Source organism: Mauremys mutica, chromosome 9 (genome assembly GCF_020497125.1).
Source record: "Mauremys mutica isolate MM-2020 ecotype Southern chromosome 9, ASM2049712v1, whole genome shotgun sequence".
Taxonomy (NCBI): domain Eukaryota; kingdom Metazoa; phylum Chordata; order Testudines; family Geoemydidae; genus Mauremys; species Mauremys mutica.
The window spans coordinates 96,677,361-96,696,056 of record NC_059080.1 but is presented as its reverse complement, the minus strand read 5'-3'; the positions used below and the strand labels follow the sequence as shown (position 1 = coordinate 96,696,056).

The window sequence follows — 18,696 nt, the reverse complement described above, 5'->3', positions numbered from 1 at the left end:
TATGATCTACAGCACAGCTCCTAAAGTAGAAGTAAGGACTGCACCTGGCGCCTACAGCATTCAGCACTGATTCCCCTTCACATAAACAGTTCACAGTGATGCTTTTAAACACAGCACAGTGGAGTCCAGGACTTACCTGAACGGCTGCCTTTTCTTCTGCTGCTGTACTTGGCAGCACATACTATTGGTTTCCATTTTAACAAGTACGTGCTAGACTCTTTGTGGCTCTCTGGAATAAAAACCAAAAACATGTTACTCTTGGTGGAACCGCACCTCCGGTGAAGCAATGAGACACACAACTGCCACTTTTTTAAATGGGCCATTGGCTTTAAGGATGCATTGGTACCTCCAGATAAAGACCCACACAATTCCCTCCTGCTGCAAAAGAAAAAACTCCATGGATGAAATCCTGGTCTTATTGAAATCAATAACAACACTCCCCTTGACTTCAATGCAGCCAGGATTTTACCTCTTGAGGCAAACCTCGTTCTCTGAAGCTGGTTGGAATTTTCTATCAAAAGATTTTTTACATGGAAAATGCATTTTGACAACTGAAATTTTCCAGTGAAAAATTTTGGTATTGCCAACATTTTTTGTTTTTTTCCATTGGGAAAATACTTAATTCTGGGTCAGGTAAAGCCAGACTGAAAGATTTTAGTTTGTCAAATTGAAACATTTCATTTCTGGCCAAACATTAATCTGCATCTGCCCGAGCCACCTCGTGGGAGATGTAATTCAGTTGTCTCCTGCCTTCCTTCTCCTCTCCCTTAATGTACCAGTCTCCTCTCTGGCTGAACTACCACAATGCATGATGGGAGTTCCATCACCAAGGAGCACTATTAGAGATATAGTCTAGCCTCAGAGCCCAGTTCATGGAGAATTGTGGCTTGAAACATCAGAATTACAACTCCCATGAGGCATTGGGGCAGCTCAGGCAGTCACGGTTCAATGCTATGCTGAGCTGAAATGTAGCCATTCGACATTTCCAAATCAAATTCTTTTGGAATTTTCTGTCCTTTAAAAAAATCCAGTATGTCAAATTTTTGTCTCAACTTGGGATAACAACAAATTTTGAACTAGCAGAATTTCCTATGGGATGAAAATTCCAATTTTCTTCCAGCTTTACTGTTCTCATTTACAATGGGTTAAACCCTACACAGCTTATTGAAGTTAATGGAGTTACTCTGGATTTATATGGTGTAACAAGGAGTAGAATTTGGCCCTCTGAATTTGATTTCGCAAAGAACTCAACATAAACACATCCCCCACCCACCCCCCTCCAGTGCCTCTACGCCAACCCCTCTGGTGGAGAGGCCAGCTGGAGGTCGGGAAATAGAATAACCAAATAGCAAGTGTGAAAAATGAGGATGGGAATGCGGGGTAGTAGGTGCCTATATAAGACAAAACCCCAAATATTGGGACTGTCCCTATAAAATTGGGACATCTGGTCACCCTAACGGGAAGGCAGAGGATGTGAGCTGCCCATAATGCAGAGCCTGAGGACCTATAAGGAGTCTTGGCCCAGATTCTGTGGATCTTGGGTCCACAATGGAGGACTCAGCTGGAAGTGCTCTTCTGCTGGGCCCGACCAGCGCCCCCTCTGCACTAGCATGGCAAGGAGCCCTTAACCATTAGCTGGTCAAACAAAAATATTATTCCATAGCACAACACAGGAAACTTTCATTATAGACCCAAACGACTTCAAAAGCAATGAATACATTTTAAGCTGATGTTTACGGCCTCGACTTAAAATACTGAAGTTAAAGGGACTTCAGCATGGGCTTAACGTTAAATCTATGCTGAAATACTTTGCTGAATAGTGATGGACTTAAGCATGCGTTTAAGTGCTTTGATGAATCAGGGCCCACTTACTGATCAGACTTATTTCACAGGATAAGATCACAGTGGTACAGTTTATTACTCGCTTAGCCAAGAATGCAGTTCTTATGTCAAACATTACAGGCTCTGTCCCTGCTGCCAGAAGCCGAACGACCTCTTTTAACCATCAACGTATCCTCATTTTCAAACTTAAGATGAGTCCACTTACTCCTCATGGAGTTACTGATTGTACATTATTTCATTCCTGTGTTACATTACCTTTTCCTTTCTTCCACTGCACTTCCACTTGCAACTGACAATCATAATAATAAGAGATGCTGCTTCTAGTCTTAAGCGGCGTACTTCATGGGATGTCGGCTATTCATTAGATACCTCTGCAGTGAGACTGAGTGGATCAGACCTTGAATCTGAATGCAAAAACATGGAGATATCACATATTTATAGTAGCAGTCTGCTGTAAAATTGCAACAGGAGATGTAAGGGCCTGATCCTGGAAGGTGCTGAGCGCCTCCTAGAAATACTGATTGATGTTAATGCCCATTAACCTCAGTGGGAGCTGAAAATGCTCAGCACCTCCCAGCAGGCAAATCAGCACTTTGTAAGACTGACCCCATAGTCATGGAACATGGTGGTGCAAATTTTTATTCACATGACTAGACTTCACTTGTGCCAATCGTCCCATTGAATTCAGTGGAGCTATGCACATGTGTTTGGGTTTACAGGGTCAGGCACTATAGCTATATTAACAGTCAAAGCAGTATGAATAAAATACAACAATATCAGACTTCCAACCTGACATAAATATCAGTAAATATAAAAAATAATCTTCAGGAACATCACCCTGGAAAGGTTTCTTTTAAAATCTATTGATTCTGAATATAATATATATATTATGAGATGGGGCAAGGCCAGATGGCTACAGTAAAGTAGTGAGGAACAGGTATGTTAGCCCCAGGCGAAACAAATCCCTGGTACCATGGTAACCAAATGGCAGTTGCTCCAGGTTAATCAAGACACCTGGGGCCAATAAAGATCTTTCTAGAAGGCAGTGGAAATAGCTACATTGATTGGGACACCTGAAGCCAATCAAGGGCTGGCTGGAACTAGTTAAAAGCCTCCCAGTTAGTCAGTGAGGTGCGTGTGAGGAGCTGGGAGCAAGAGGCACAAGGAGCTGAGAGGGAGAGGGTGTGGGAGAGGGTGTGCTGCTGGAGGACTGAGGACTACAAGCATTATCAGACACCAGGAGGAAGGTCCTGTGGTGAGGACAAAGAAGGTGTTTGCAGGAGGCCATTGTGAAGTAGCCCAGGGAGTTGTAGCTGTCGTGCAGCTGTTACAGGAGGCACTATAGACAGCTGCGATCCACAAGGCCTGGGCTGGAACCTGGAGTAGAGGGCGGGCCCAGGTTCCCCCCAAACCTCCCAACTCCTGATCAGACACAGGAGGAGTTGACCCAGACTGTGGGTTCCACCAGAGGGGAAGATCACTGAGGTGAGCAAATCCGCCAATAAGCGCAGGACCCACCAAGGCAGAGGAGGAACTTTGTCACACTATATATATATATATATATATATATATATATATACACACATACATACACACACACACACACACACATACATACATACATACACACACACACACATACATACACACACATAGATAGATAGATATAGATTTACACACACACACACTCGGACCAATGTGTAGAGTCTAAATAAACCCACGATTTGGTTGTTTTAAACTAGAGTATATAGAATAAGGTAAAAAAAATTAAGCTTGCCTTCAAAAATACCACAGAATCTGAACAGTCGCAGCTCAATGGCTGGATAAAGACCAACATTAGAACGCACTGAAAAACATCCTAGTGTAGATTGTATGATTGGGGACAGGCTGGTAATGAGACACGGAGCCTTTTACTCCAGGTCACAGGGTTCAGTTTGGCCCAGGTTGGCAGTGACTGAAGGCTGTTGCTTTCTGATGGCTATGTGAAATGAGTTGGGGGAGGGGGTGTCAGCCTAATTCCTACTGGACAGGTGGACACATCACATGCATTTTCTGGTAGCCATAGTAGCAAAGCTAAAGACTAAGGGCCCAACCCTGTTCCCACTGAAGCCAATAATAGCTTTGTTGTTGCCTTCGATAGGAATAGGATTGGGCTATGGATGGACCGGCACGTGGAGACTGTTACCTTTTCATCCCTACAGGTCGTCACCCTCCGTCCCAGTGGCAGCCTGGAAAAACAGGGTGAGGAAATATGCACTGCTATGGCCCATGCCTCTGTCTGTCCTGTGAAATGACAGAGGACGCCAGTTTGTTGGTGGTGTGATTTCCTCCGAGATCTTTTCCACTTGGCTTATCCAGAACACCTCATTCTGCAAGGCCTGCAATGGGCAAGATGCTCAGCGTACATAAAGTCAAGTGTGTGTCTGAGGTATTAAATATCAGCATGAACGAACAGCAACATGTTGATGACATCAGCATTCCATTCATTTAAACCCTGAAAAGAGGTGGAAAATACACAGAGAACAAGGAGATTGTGGAGATGCAGTTTTGCCTTTTATAATGCAGGGCACAGGAGTGATATTTGTGGTAACCCAGCAGTGGTAACATTCAAAGGGCACGATTAACGGAGTTGCAGGAATAGCTGTGTAAATTCTGCTTTCCCAGTAATCTCTCACAAACATAGGCGCTGACTTACATGGGGCTCTGGGGCTTTAGCCCCATGAATAAATCCCAAGCAGGGGCTCTGCCCCACCAATCTCCCCTGCTTGGAGCGCGCCGCCGCCGCCAGGGCTGGAGAGCTTCCCCCCTCCCCTCCCCGCCCCGCCCCGCCCCGCCCGGCCCCAGAGAGCTTAACTGCTTGAACGCAGGCAGCTGCGTCTGTGTGTCTCGACTGTACCATCTCCGAGTGAGAGTGAGGGGGAGGGGGGCCCGCCGTGCTGGTGGCAGCCCTCTCCTCTACCCCACCCCGGAGGCTGGAGGCTTAAACGCAGGCATGTCTCTCTCCCTTGCCTTGCCTGTTGCCTCTGCTGCTGCCGGCTGCTGTTGCTTGCTGGAGCACTGGCCGGAGTGGCCGGGAGAGGGGAGGGGGCTGTGCCATGCTTGGCAGCCCTCCCCTCCCCCTACCTGCAGGAGATGCAAAGGGCACTTCCGGCCAGGACTCGGAGACTGACCTCACCCACCTGAGCAGGTCCTGGGCTTCCGTGAGTGTTTGACCCTATGATTCCCCCCCCCAGCCCCCACTCCTGCCCAATGCTGGGGAAGGGGCAGCCCCATGCCATCCCCTCCCACCGTCCCCCCCCACTGAAGCTACGGTGAGGGGCTGCAGGCTGCAGCAGGGGTCAGGGAGGCAGGAAGCCATATGTGAAGGCAGTGCCCCTCCCCTCCAGCATCCACCCACCACAGGACAGATGGGGGAGGGGGATTCATAGACCTACCTGAGCAGCTGGGGCTTGGGTGAATTTTATGACACCCTGCTCCCCTGCCCCATAGCCATCACCATGCAGACCCCACTTCTGCCCCATGCTGGGCAAGGGGCAGCCCCATCCACAGTGAAGTTATGGTGAGGGGCAGCATGGAAGGCCACCTGTGATGGCAACCCCCCCCCCCCCAGTACCCATCATAGGGGAGGGGAGTGAGCTTTCTGGACCTGAGGGGCCCTAGGAGCATGTGCAGTGACTGTGGTGCAGAGTGAGTGTGCTGTGGGGGCAGGGGGACAGAGGAGGGATCCCTCCCCTGGAGCTTGCTGCTGCCAGTGGTGGTGATGGGGAGTCCTCTCTGGCCCTAGCCCTGGGGCAGCCTGTCTGCACCCCAAGTTCCTCATCCTCAGCCCTGCCTCATCCCAAAGCCTGCACCCCCAGCACCAAGCACGCTCCTGCACTGTGAACCCCTCATCCCCAGCCCCACCCCAGAACCCTCACCTGAGGGGAAAAACATGCAACTTAAATTTGGTGGTCAGTTTGGAGTATCATTGTATTTAGCACAATATTTGATTATTTTACACCCTTCAAAGTATGTAACTGGTCATATACAGGTGTTTTCTCTGAATACTGTCTGTGTGCCTCAGTTTCCCCAATGCATTTCTTAAGGCTCTAGATGGTGGGATAAGGGGGTGTGATTGTTGTAAAGCCCTAGAGGGCCAGTGTGATGCTGTCTGCACAGAGAATGGCCGACACCCTGTCTCCAGGCAACTGATGGCCTGGGCCACTCTCCTGCAAGGTGCCAACTGAAGGTGTTTGGAGTATCATTGTATTTAGCACAATATTTGATTATTTTACACCCTTCAAAGTATGTAACTGGTCGTATACAGGTGTTTTCTCTGAATACTGTCTGTGTGCCTCAGTTTCCCCAATGCATTTCTTAAGGCTCTAGATGGTGGGATAAGGGGGTGTGATTGTTGTAAAGCCCTAGAGGGCCAGTGTGATGCCGTCTGCACAGATAGTTGCCTGGAGGCAGGGTTGCAGCCATTGATGGCCTGGGCCACCCCCCTGCAAGGTGCCAACTGAAGGTGTTGGAGAACAAAGAGATCAGGTGGCCTCCTAATGCCTGGAAAAGAGACAAAGGCCAGAGGAGGGAGTGTCAGTGCCTGTGCAGACTTCCGGGAAGCGCATGGTATGGAAGGGGATGCTGGGATGCTTTGGAACAACTCCATACAAAGCCAGTCAGGACTCTGGGGGAGCCTCCTCTCTGAGCATACTGTCTCCAGGGCAAGAAGCTTACACCTTCCTGGGTCTGACCTCGGAGCATTCAGCATGCCCTTCCGCACCATGCACTTTCCGCAGCGAGTGTGCCCAGGCAGGTCCTGGGGCAACCAGAGGTCCCTGCACCCCAACTCCGCAGTCAGATGTGACTCTCAGCCAGACAGTAAAACAGAAGGTTTATTAGATGACAGGGATACAGTCTAAAACAGAGCTTGTAGGTACAGAAAACAGGACCCCTCAGTCAGGTCCATCTTGGGGGGGGGGGGGGGAGCCCAGACCCAAGTTCTGGGCCTCTCCCGATTTCCCCAGCCAGCTCCAAACTGACACTCCCTCATCTGGCCTTTGTGTCTCTTCCGGACAAGGAGGCCACCTGATCTCTTTGTCCCCAACACCGTCAGTTGGCACTTTGCAGGGGAAACTGAGGCACCCACAGAGTATTCAGAGAAAACATTAAGAACATTCCCACTTTGTCACAACAGGTGCAACAACATTTAATACCGTATATTGAAGCAGGCAAGTGCTGCTTCTGATTTTTCACTTTTAATTGACCCTTGTAATCTTGTGGTGCTGACGCATTGTAGCTTCATTTTATATCAGCTTACAGGGTGAGAGCGGGGGGGGGGACCACCATTTTGGGCCCCACCAAAAATTATACGAACCTGCCGCCTATGCTCACAAAGAATGACGGTGCAGCAAAGGGCACAGCTGCAATACACATCCAGCATCCACACCGCATACAAGATCTGCACTCTGACAGATGGTCAGCCAAAGGATTTCTTCTTTTACAGCGCACACAGGAACAGGCCAATCCCTCCTGCCAACTCTGTAGTGAATGCACAACATCCAGCAGCGAAGGGGGTGGGGTGGGGACCTTGATCAGCGTGTGGTGAACAGAAACCAGTTACTTTGCAGGGTATAATGAGGTAGAAATTCTTTGTCATGGTCCACTGATGCTCCTCGTACTGCCTTGTGCAATGTCCTAACAGCTGCTCCTTTCACATACTCTGCTCTGGGTATCACCTACCCTCAGGGTAAATGTACCAACACTGTACTTCTTGCAGCTTCAAGCTCAGCACGCCACATAAAAAAGTCTTTGGACTTCTTCTAACATATAAAGGTCAAGGCTGTCATCCTTTACACTTAGTAACCCAGCCTTACCTCTTGCACTAGAGCACTCTAGTTTGTGTCTAGGTGAGATGAAGTGTAAATGTTTTGCTTAGATTTTTATATTCTTTCTAGTACTTTAATAACAATCTTTTTAGCATAATTATAATTTGTTCTGGACTGTTGATATTTAGGTGGGGGAACATGTGGTAACTGGCCATCCTGGGAGATGAGAAAGGATGAAGTCAATGGCAAAACTGCCAACCAAGATTTTCACCCAAAGATTCTGCTCTTTTGGAGAGGAAGAGAAAACAAGGAGGGTTAACTGGACCACAAGCACTTCAGATCACAAGGCTGTGGCTTGGGAAGGGCTGTAATCAATCCACAGAGGGGCTACTGAGGATGGACAGCGGTCTGTGTTGGCACTGAAAGAGTCCTCAAACCTGACGGGCGCTGGAGCATAGTGATCCATTGTTACTGGTTTCAGCCGAGGATAATTGTAGTGGTGGCTGTGTGACATGCACCTTCATCTAATTGGACAGAGAAGTACCGAATTCATTCCACACAGGCATGGAAAGTTAGAATGCGGCAGCAGAGGAGTTGGGGCAGATAAGAGGGCAGCAGTAAAGGAAGCAGAGAGAGCAAAACATGGAATTTCCCTACTAATTCAGGGTAAGTCAGAGTCTTCATGGGAATCTTCACTCCAAGAGGGAAAAAATTCACAGGCAATAAAATGACCGACAGAGCTGGAAGCAAAATTCACTAAGGGCTGATGATGCACCAAGTGGGGGTGAATTGAACAGCAGCTGAGACTTTGCACTCTTCAGACATTTCTGTGCCCAGAAAGCTACAGCCTGTACCTCCATCAGGTACTCTGCATTAGCCGGGAGTAGCCTCCGTTCTATTTCAGACTTCACCTGGAACAAAGGATACCACATATTTAGGATCTTAAAATATCTATCTATGTATAGTTGCCATTAAAAAAGTGAAACATCTTCTAGGCTGCATGATTGGTTAGCACCTACCCTCCTGGTTATGCTCACGTGCATAATTTTCCTTATAGATCCACCTCTGAATAACTGCTTTTTATTTCTATGGTGCCATAAGACACATGGCACTTTACAGACCTGTACGAAGACAAGGAGCTTGCACTCTTAGTAGGGTGTAATGACACCAGAGCACAAATAGGGATCGGGTAAGGAAAGAGAAAGCAAAGGGGCTTGATGGAGCAATTTTGATGGCACAGGTAGGTTTAGTTTTAAGTGTCTATTTCCCAGTAGAGTATCTGTGATTGTTTTTTGCTCCCTGCACTAACAAACATATATTAAAACTAGAGGCAAGCCAGATACAACCAAACTGGGGAAAAAGAACAAATAGTGAGAAGGAGGTGGCACAAAGAGGCATAGATGTACCCAGACGCAGAGCTAGAATGACTGCCACCGATGGACTCTGGGAGACATCACCCGGGAAGGAATTCTTGGCAATACATGCAACAATATCACGTGCACTCTTCTCATTTTCCAGTTATCCTTCCTTGCTGCCATCATGGGTTTCCTGGGTACCCGTAGGCTCCAGTAAATTTTGTAATGGTGGATTTCCAAGTTTCCTTTGGGAGGGGCATCCCAGTTAATGATGATACTGAGAGAACCATCGTGACCAACAGTAAAGTTGCCCTGTCTGAGGTTTTTAGGGGCTTCTGGAGGAAAAGGATCTGCAGGAAAATAGAACATGCAACATTCTGGGTTATTTTAAACATATCATCCAAATATGAGAATAACCACTGGAAAAGAAAGGAGGCCAACTGAGATATTTCACATGACAGAGAAAGAATACTGGCATAGAGGTTAGGCCTGTGTTTAAGTCTTTACAGAATTAGGTTAGGCCTAACTACCAGCATAAAACACATCAGTATTGTAAATCCTAACTATATTTTAGTAGTATTTGGATCTGCAACTTTGATCCACTGTCATAACTATAGATGGGCTTGGATCCAAATTGCAGCTCCAAATACTACTGAAATTTTGGACCATTTAGACCCACATGTGAACTTTGCAGACTGGGACCACCTGTACTTTGAATTCCTCTCACACCTAGACTCTGTATGAGAGGAACAGCTGTTAGCTGTAACAAAAGAAACAAGGCAACAGATGCATAAGGCAGGGGCAAGGCATCTTAAGAAAAGATGGATGCGAACGACTTGTGATGATTGCTAGGAATGAGCGAAATGGGACAAAGATGAAAGAGTGATCTTGCATGAGGTGAAACATATTAAAGTGTGGTAACAGTGCTAATATGTTCCCCAGTGAAAAAACCTGTATAATTAACAGCAGACAAAGAATGGAAAGGTGGTTTTCCATTGGAACGTCAGCTTGACTCATTAAGCAGCTGCTTTACTACCTTTTTTTTAATCCTGTTCATCTCTTCACCTCTAATTCTCTACAACCTGTCTAGGCTGCACGAACAGCAATGCATAGCTGAAAGGCACAGTACAGACTCCAGTCATCTGCTTACAATGACAGATCAATGGGGTGAACGGTTTGAAATTTTTTATTGTAAAATGATGGATGACCCACGGTGGATGGACTAATGACTGTTTCTGGCCTTCTTTGCTTTAAAAGAGTTGGAGGAATCTCAGAAGGAAAAGTAGCAGATGAGTTTCCACATAGGAAGGAAGGAATTGCCACAGTATCTCAGGCCAACAGTATCCTGCCTCTGAAAGCAACCAGGAATGGATGCTTCAGAGAATGGTTCAAAACCCCAGTCATCAACAATTATGCAGTAACATACTGGGACGTGTGGGGGAAGCTTTTGCCTAATACCAGGCAATTAATGGTTAATCTATGGCCTGATGCAGGAGGGTTTAAACTTTTGCTGATGACTTTAGGTTCCGCAAATTAAAACTACCTCATCCTCATGAGTGATGATAAAACACACACATGGTAAAACCAGCATTATTGGCTCTAGGGAGGATTATGCCAGTGCATGGGGTTGCATAAAGACTCCTAAACTATTTCATTTCCAGATGTTAGAGTCGGAAGCACGGAGGGAGCAAAGGCGGCATGACTGGAGCTTCCCCCTAATCTTGATCCCCATCTTGTCATTCTGTCTCCTTGAGTCTGTTGGGAACCAGCATAATTTAGAGCAGCCTTCAGGCTGCTGAGACTTATGACTGCACACAGCCAGTCTGGGATTCAGGGATTTCAACAGGGAGTTTTGCACCTCCCTCTGGACCTGCACAGTGTGCTGCTTGGCTACAGCTGAGAACCTTGCCCTGTAGGCACCTAATGGGACTTGGCCAATTAATCCTCCCTCAGGTTATAATGTTTATGGGTTAGGGTAAGAATAATAATGAAAAAAAACAGCAGAGAGCAAGTCTCACCTGTTCCCACCATGTCCCCTAGGTGGGTGGAGAAGAAAATAGACACCAGGAAGAGGACACTTGTATATTTCATCTTATGATGAACCAAAGCTTTTATCTCTTCACCTACTCCACAGGTGATGGGTTAGCGGTCCTGGAACAGGTGAAAAGGAGGAAGTTTTAAGATTTTCTAACTGGAAGGAGGAGAGTTACTTGTGGCACCAGACTGGGATCAAGGAGATCTGGGATCTATTCCAATGTCTGCCAGACTTCTTGGGTGACCTTACATAAGTCACATATAGCCTGATCCAAACCCATTGGAGTCAATGCAAAGACTCCAACAGGCTTTGGAGCAGGTTCTTAATCTCTCTCTGCCTCATTTTCCCCACTTGTGAAATGAGGATAACAACAAAGCCTGTTCATAGAAGATGTCTTAAAGTAACTTTCTGCAATAATCATGTCTCTTTAAAGAGCCATTCGCAGGCTGTGCCAAGTCTGATTCCAAATGTTGTGTTACTTGGTATTATATATCCCTTTTAGCCAAGGACCTATTTCTGGCTTCCCTAATAAGATGAGTATAGCAGGAGTCCAGCTATCAGGGGGAATGTGTATGGGAAATGTCTCATGTTTAGTCTGCCTATCCCTTTATCTGCTAATGATCGACATACTCCATCCCTACTGAAATGCCACTTTTAAAACAATGGCCCAATTTTACACTGAAACCATGGCCCCTTTGTCTTTATGTTCACTGATTAAGTAGCTGTCATGTAGGCTTCCATTCTCCAGCCTGCTATCAGCGCTGAAATTCCTTTCATCTAGGGCCTAAGCTATGCAATGGCAGCTCAGAGCAGTGACCTATGACTTGCTACAGTTCTTAGCTAAGGACATTTGGATTAATTTAGAAGCACAGGTAATTAGTGAAAGATGTTCCCTGCAAATTAGACTAATGGAGTCATAATGGTTAAATTAACATCTACAACTGAGTTTTAAGGTCCCCTGCTATAATGACTGTGCAGAAAAGTATCTTAGGGTTTTGTTGTCGGTTTTAAGTAAGATGCTTCTTTTGCATGTTAAAGGGCAGGGAGCTACCTACTGAAATAGACTTGATCCTGTGGATATCTTCTGGGCAAGCCATTCCCCTTCTCATCAACCTTTAAGCTGCGAAGACTGGCTACATGAGGAGATAGTCCAGCCTACCTAGGGGAATGATCAGAGCCAATAGTAATGCATAAGAACATGCAAAGACAATAATACTAATATTTTGCTCTTCTGTAGCACCTTGTGACAGAAGATCTCAAAGCACTTTCTCCAAGGAGGAGTTTGTTTCTCAAAAACAGTCCAATATAAATGAAATAGATAATCCAGATACTGGCGCCTGGCCTCTTTGCAGATCTTGTAGGTATCTACGTCTTCCCTGAAGGTCTCTCTACCAACCAAGCTGGTCGTTGGCCTTGTATTCCAGGTCGAGGTAATCTAAAGGCTCTCACCTGATTCCTGGCCTTAGCCCCATCAGGTGAGAGGCAGTTAATTAGTCACAGCTGGAGCTAAGCCCACCTTTCTTTAAAAAAGAACAGGAGTACTTGTGGCACCTTAGAGACTAACAAATTTATTTCACCATGATGATGATAGCTCATCTCAATTGATTAGACTCTTCCTGTTGGTATGCATACTTCCACCTTTTCATGTTCTCTGTATGTATAAATATCTCCTGTCTGTGTGTTCCATTCTATGCATCTGAAGAAGTGGGCTGTAGCTCATGAAAGGTCATGCTGAAATAAATTTGTTAGTCTCTAAGGTGCCACAAGTACTCCTGTTCTTTTTGCGGATACAGACTAACACGGCTGCTACTCTGAAACCTTTCTTAAAAAGTGTTCGCATCCTGTGACAGGCATCTAAATAAGTGGCCTCTTTTCCATAAATGCTGAGCCCCCATTGAAGTCAATGGGATTGGGTGCATCAGTAAAAAAAATACATGTGTAATTAAGGTTGGGTCAGATCAGACTTACAATTAAGGACCATCACAAACCACACCACCTTCTGCTTCAAGTGCAAGGTACACTTCTTCTCTAACATACACAGAGCAGCAGATATATATCTTAAAAATCCTGACCAAAACACTCCGCTGCAGACATTTCTCACCCAGGCAGAGGATGAGAGAACACATGCACGACAGATGTGAGTCACGTTAACTAACAGGCAACTTGAAGGTGCTGAGATACTGCAGTGATTAGTGTGGTATGAGAAACCAATATAGAACAGAACACAACAGGCTCCCTACTCAGTTATCAGGCTCAAGAAGTACAGAATGAAGCCAATCCTGTCTATTCCGGCTGAATGGAAATACTGCTTAGTTAAATTGTCTCCAGGTGCTTCATAAGGTATGTTTCTGCAGCTACTCAGTTACTAATGGTGTAATGTTTGTCATTAGAATTTGCAAATATCACGCCTTGCAAAGCTTCACCACCGTTAGGGCTATGGGACTTCAGGCCCTGATTGTCACAGTTACAGGGCTTGCTGCAGCTCTCATCCCTCTCGGATCTCTCTGAATGTCCCCCTCAGGCATCAAGCCTTGTGCCTTCACCTTAACAAATAACGCTGATTTGACAGAGAAAGAGTCCATCGGAGGAAGAAGGTCCAAACCTTCACATAAAACAAACAGGTCCCTATGCTACAGACAAGGAGAGCTCAGTCTTTGGTTTCTCACCTCTAGAGGAGTGGAAATGTTTGCTTGGAGCAGCAAAACCACGTGTGCTGTGGACACTGATTGCAGCTACTCTGAACTGATCCCATCTGTTTGGTCTTAGGCCGTCTAGCTGCACATTGTCCTCCATCATCTAGAATGTCCAGAATAGAAGATATAGGGTTGGTGCAGCAACCTCCACAATCCAGCCAGGTTTACAAACCCTACAGTTTGTCTCCTTGTTAGAGTAAAGGAATGAAAGTGTCCTCTCCCAGGTGACCTGGGACTGTTCCAGGCTTAGATTCAGCCGCTTGTAAAGCGGGACATGTATTGCACAGTTCACACAGTGGAAACGCCATTAGCATAATCCCACCCGCCTCCTTGGACCATTTAGGTGCACAGCAGAACATGTCCCCCACATTGCTCCTTAGGCTGGTGCCCTATGCACACCTCCCTGCACCTAACTACCTCTACTGGTGGGGGGCGAAGGGGTAGGTCATGGCTCTGAGCCCACTGGTGAGTGTGTGTTTCAGGGCCGCTCACTGTGCCCGATATGAGTCTGCTAGACCCCCAGCTAGGGAGCCTTGTCTCTTTAGCTCACGCAATAGCAGCTCATGCTTTCGGCTCTGGAGATCCTCGGTGTATAGGCCAAGAGGGCGGCCGTCACAGGTCCAATTCTCTCCTGCCTCCTGTGGGTGGCCACTAGGGGGCACTGTGAATGTGCCTGGCCAGTACACAGGGGGAGCACAATGGCATGGAGAGGTTTCTGTCACTCTCCCCCATATATGGATCCATGTCGCTGCCAGATACCAGCCAGGCCTTCATGCTTGAAAAACACATTGAAACCCTCAGAGGAAAGAGGTGGCATCAGAGCAAAATACCCCTGATTACACTTCTTCTCTAGACCAAGCAGCAGGAATAGGAGTTTTGGAGTTTGACTGACACAGGTATTTCAGTTAGTAAAAAAGCAGGTTAATAGGCTCTGACAAGTAAATATCCGCTCAGCATCTTGGATTTCTGGGTCTTTCACGGTCCCAATTTTTTAGCATTCTTTGTCATTTCTGCCTCTTACGCAAATGTAGCAGGACAAAATGATGCCACCAGAAGCAGTTTACATCCACAGACAAAGCCAGAGGACTTTAAATGGCAAATGGAAGAGTCACCCAAAATGAGTCAGTCAATTACAATGTCTACCCCATGATTCTTGTGTGTATATGATCTCTCTCCCTACAACATCTGAATGCCTTACAAACATCACTGAGCACACCCTCACCACTCCCCTGTGCTGGGGAAGTGTTATTAGCTCCACTTTACAGAAGGGGAAACTGAGGCATGGAGAGACTGGGATTTACCCAAGGTCACACAGAAGATCCACAGCAGAGCCAGGAAGTCACTCCAGATTTCTCAAGTCCTAGTCTAGTGCTTTAACTACAAGGCCAGCCAGCCTCTTTCTAGCCAGCCTTCCTTCTCCATTAGCTACTGTACGGATAAGGTTCGAATAGGCAGAAGTAACCATCTTGCTGCAGTGTCAGTGACTGGAATAACCAGCTCAGTGGCCCAGAGTTCTACAGTTGCTAATGAAATGACCCTCCCTGAAGTTGTTTAAATAATGTGGGTATCACCTGTCGATAACACGCTCATAAACAAGTTGTTTCATAAACCCTTTTCCTCTCTAAAAGAGTGGAGATAAGTAGATACAGCAGGCACATGCCCTTTGGATTCCCATATGTTCTACTGCCTATGAAGATGCACTCTGCATAAATAATCATATATATGGAACTAACCAATCTCTCCATCTGCCATTCTGTAGCTTCGTCTTCCCTGGGCTGAATCCCGTAGTTCCACCTTTTCTGCGGGATATAAAATACAGGCTCCGCAGACATGTTGCATTTGGATTCCATGATACTTCAAGGGTCCACTGGAGTCCTCGAGAAAGGCGAGGTCTAGGCTTTAATGGGACACCTGAAAATGACAAACAGGCAGAGAGAACACAGCTGCAGCAGCGTATGTGGAGGAGGGGTAGTAATCAGGTGGGCTCAGAGGTGGATTATGGCGTTTTGGGGCCCTGTGCCAGAGCAAATGGGGGCCCCTCCCTGCCTCTTTTGCCTGCAGTCCCCCCCCAGTCCCTCCCCTGGCTCTCCTGCTGGGAAAATGGGGTCAGGGCACAGGGGCTTGCTCTGCCCCGCCCCCCTCCCCGGGGCTCCTGCTGGGGAGTGGAAGCAGGGCATGGGGGCTTCCCCCTGCTCTCCAGCAGGATTGCCAGGAAGACGGGTGGAGTGGGGTCGGGGTGCGGGGCTCCCATTTTTCTGGGGCCCCCCAATTGGACGGGGCCCCTAGGCACAGGTCCTCTTGGCCCAGTGGCTAATCCGCTACTGTGTGGTTGTGTGAATTTTAGTTGAAATGCGCCTGTTTGTGAGCCCAGGAGCCTCAAGTCCTTTATGTTTGCACAAAACGGCATGACACATAGCAGCGAACGTTCCCACTGACAGTGTCGACTCTCAACCCTCACCGAAGGACCACCCAGGAGGCAAGAGGATAGTTGGGTCCCTGAGGTCAGTTCCTCCCTTGGCCTCTACGCAGAGGTGCCACTTAGCGTTAACTCTGGGAGTGTGCTTTGTGACACAGACACGAGAATGAAACAAGACAGGCCACTTCACACGGGCCACCTCAGAGCCAGGAGCGGGGTAGGCACTGCTGACCTGGGGTGCACTCAGACTGAGGACGTGTGGCAGGGTGCCACCCTGGAGCATGCCCGGTCCTGCCCCAGCGTGGCCTGGCAGGCAAACCACCCTCAGTTCCCTCTTGCTTCTTCCAAATCACTTGTTCCCAGCCCAAAGTACTGAGTCAGATTACCCTCCACAGGTCCAATTTATTATGTCTTTACATAAGAACATAAGAACGGCCGTACTGGGTCAGACCAAAGGTCCATCTAACCCAATATCCTGTCTACCTACAGTGGCCAATGCCAGGTGTCCCAGAGGGAGTGAACCTAACAGGCAATGATCAAGTGATCTCTCTTCTGCCATCCATCTCCACCCTCTGACAAACAGAGGCTAGGGACACCATTCCTTACCCATCCTGGCTAATAGCCATTAATGGACTTAACCTCCATGAATTTATCCAGTTCTCTTTTAAACCCTGTTATAGTCCTAGCCTTCACAACCTCCTCAGGCAAGGAGTTCCACAAGTTGACTGTGCGCTGTGTGAAGAAGAACTTCCCTTTATTTGTTTTAAACCTGCTGCCCATTAATTTCATTTGGTGACCCCTAGTTCTTGTATTATGGAAATAAGTAAATAACTTTTCCTTATCTACTTTCTCCACATCACTCATGATTTTATAGACCTCTATCATATCCCCCCTTAGTCTCCTCTTTTCCAAGCTGAAAAGTCCTAGCTTCTTTAATCTCTCCTCATATGGGACCCATTCCAAACCCCTAATCATTTTAGTTGCCCTTCTCTGAACCTTTTTCTAGTGCCAGTATATCTTTGCAATGAGGAGACCACATCTGTATGCAGTATTCAAGATGTGGGCGTACCATCGATTTATATAAGTGCAATAATATATTCTCCTTCTTATTCTCTATCCCCTTTTCAGTGATTCCTAACATCATGTTTGCTTTTTTGACCGCCTCTGCACACTGCGTGGACATCTTCAGAGAACTATCCACGATGACTCCAAGATCTTTTTCCTAATTTGTTGTAGCTAAATTAGCCCCCATCATATTGTATGTATAGTTGGGGTTATTTTTTCCAGTGTGCATTACTTTACATTTAGCCACATTAAATTTCATTTACCATTTTGTTGCCCAATTACTCAGTTTTGTGAGATCTTTTTGAAGTTCTTCACAGACTGCTTTGGTCTCAACTACCTTGAGCAGTTTAGTATCATCTGCAGACTTTGCCACCTCACTGTTTACCCCTTTCTCCAGATCATTTATGAATAAGTTGAATCGGATTGGTCCTAGAACTTGACCCTAGTTACCCCTCTCCATTCTGAGAATTTACCATTCATTCCTACCCTTTGTTCCCTGTCTTATAACCAGTGCTCAGTCCTTGAAAGGACCTTCCCTCTTATCCCATGACAACTTAATTTACATAAGAGCCTTTGGTGAGGGACCTTGTCAAAGTCTTTCTGGAAATCTAAGTACACGATGTCCACTGGATCCCCCTTGTCCACATGTTTGTTCTCTTCAAGGAACTCTAATAGATTATTAAGACACGATTTCCCTTTACAGAAACCATGTTGACTTTTGCCCAACAATTTATGTTCTATGTGTCTGACAATTTTATTCTTTACTATTGTTTCAACTAATTTACCCGGTACCAACATTAGATTTACCGGTCTGTAATTGCCGGGATCACCTATAGAGCCCTTTTTAAATATTGGTGTTACATTAGCTATCTTCCAGTCATTGGGTACAGAGGCTGATTTAAAGGACAGGTTGCAAACCCTAGTTAATAGTTCCACAACTTCACATTTGAGATCTTTCAGAATTCTTGGGTGAATGCCATCCGGTCCCAGTGACTTGTTACTGTTAAGTTTATCAATTAATTCCAAAACTTCCTCTAGTGACACCTCAATCTGTGACAATTCCTCAGATTTGTCACCTACAAATGACAACTCAGGTTTGGGAATCTCCCTAACATCCTCTGCCGTGAAGACTGAAGTAAAGAATCCATTTCGTTTCTCCGCAATGGCTTTATCGTCTTTAAGTGCTCCTTTTGTATCTCGATCATCGAGGGGCCCCACTGGTTGTTTAGCAGGCTTCCTGCTTCTGATGTACTTAAAAAAACCTTTTGTTATTACCTTTTGAGTTTTTGGCTAGCCATTCTTCAAACTCCTCTTTGGCTTTTCTTATTACACTCTTGCACTTAATTTGGCAGTGTTTATGATCCTTTCTATTTACCTCACTAGGATCTGACTTCCACTTTTTAAAAGGAAGTCTTTATCTCTCACTGCTTTTTTTACATGCTTGTTAAGCCATAGTTGCTCTTTTTTAGTTCTTTTACTGTAT

The 18,696-nt window shown here is 46.3% G+C and overlaps 1 protein-coding gene across 8 annotated transcripts in view; it reads right to left on the bottom strand.

The window, feature by feature from the left end:
- Positions 1-18,696, bottom strand: part of SENP5 (SUMO specific peptidase 5) — a 79,185-nt gene that overhangs the window by 48,431 nt on the left and 12,058 nt on the right. For 3 of the 8 annotated variants that reach the window (XM_045031382.1, XM_045031385.1, XM_045031391.1), the window contains exons 3-10: positions 15,466-15,643; positions 13,706-13,835; positions 12,095-12,198; positions 11,023-11,155; positions 9,056-9,354; positions 8,504-8,560; positions 2,098-2,246; positions 137-229 (exon numbers count right to left, since the gene is read on the bottom strand). The gene's annotated coding sequence lies outside the window, so the exon portion shown is untranslated. Of the gene's footprint in view, positions 1-136; positions 230-2,097; positions 2,247-4,027; positions 4,250-8,503; positions 8,561-9,055; positions 9,355-11,022; positions 11,156-12,094; positions 12,199-13,705; positions 13,836-15,465; positions 15,644-18,696 lie in introns of those variants that run through there. The other 5 variants (XM_045031383.1, XM_045031386.1, XM_045031384.1 and 2 more) reach the window with 5 other exon arrangements.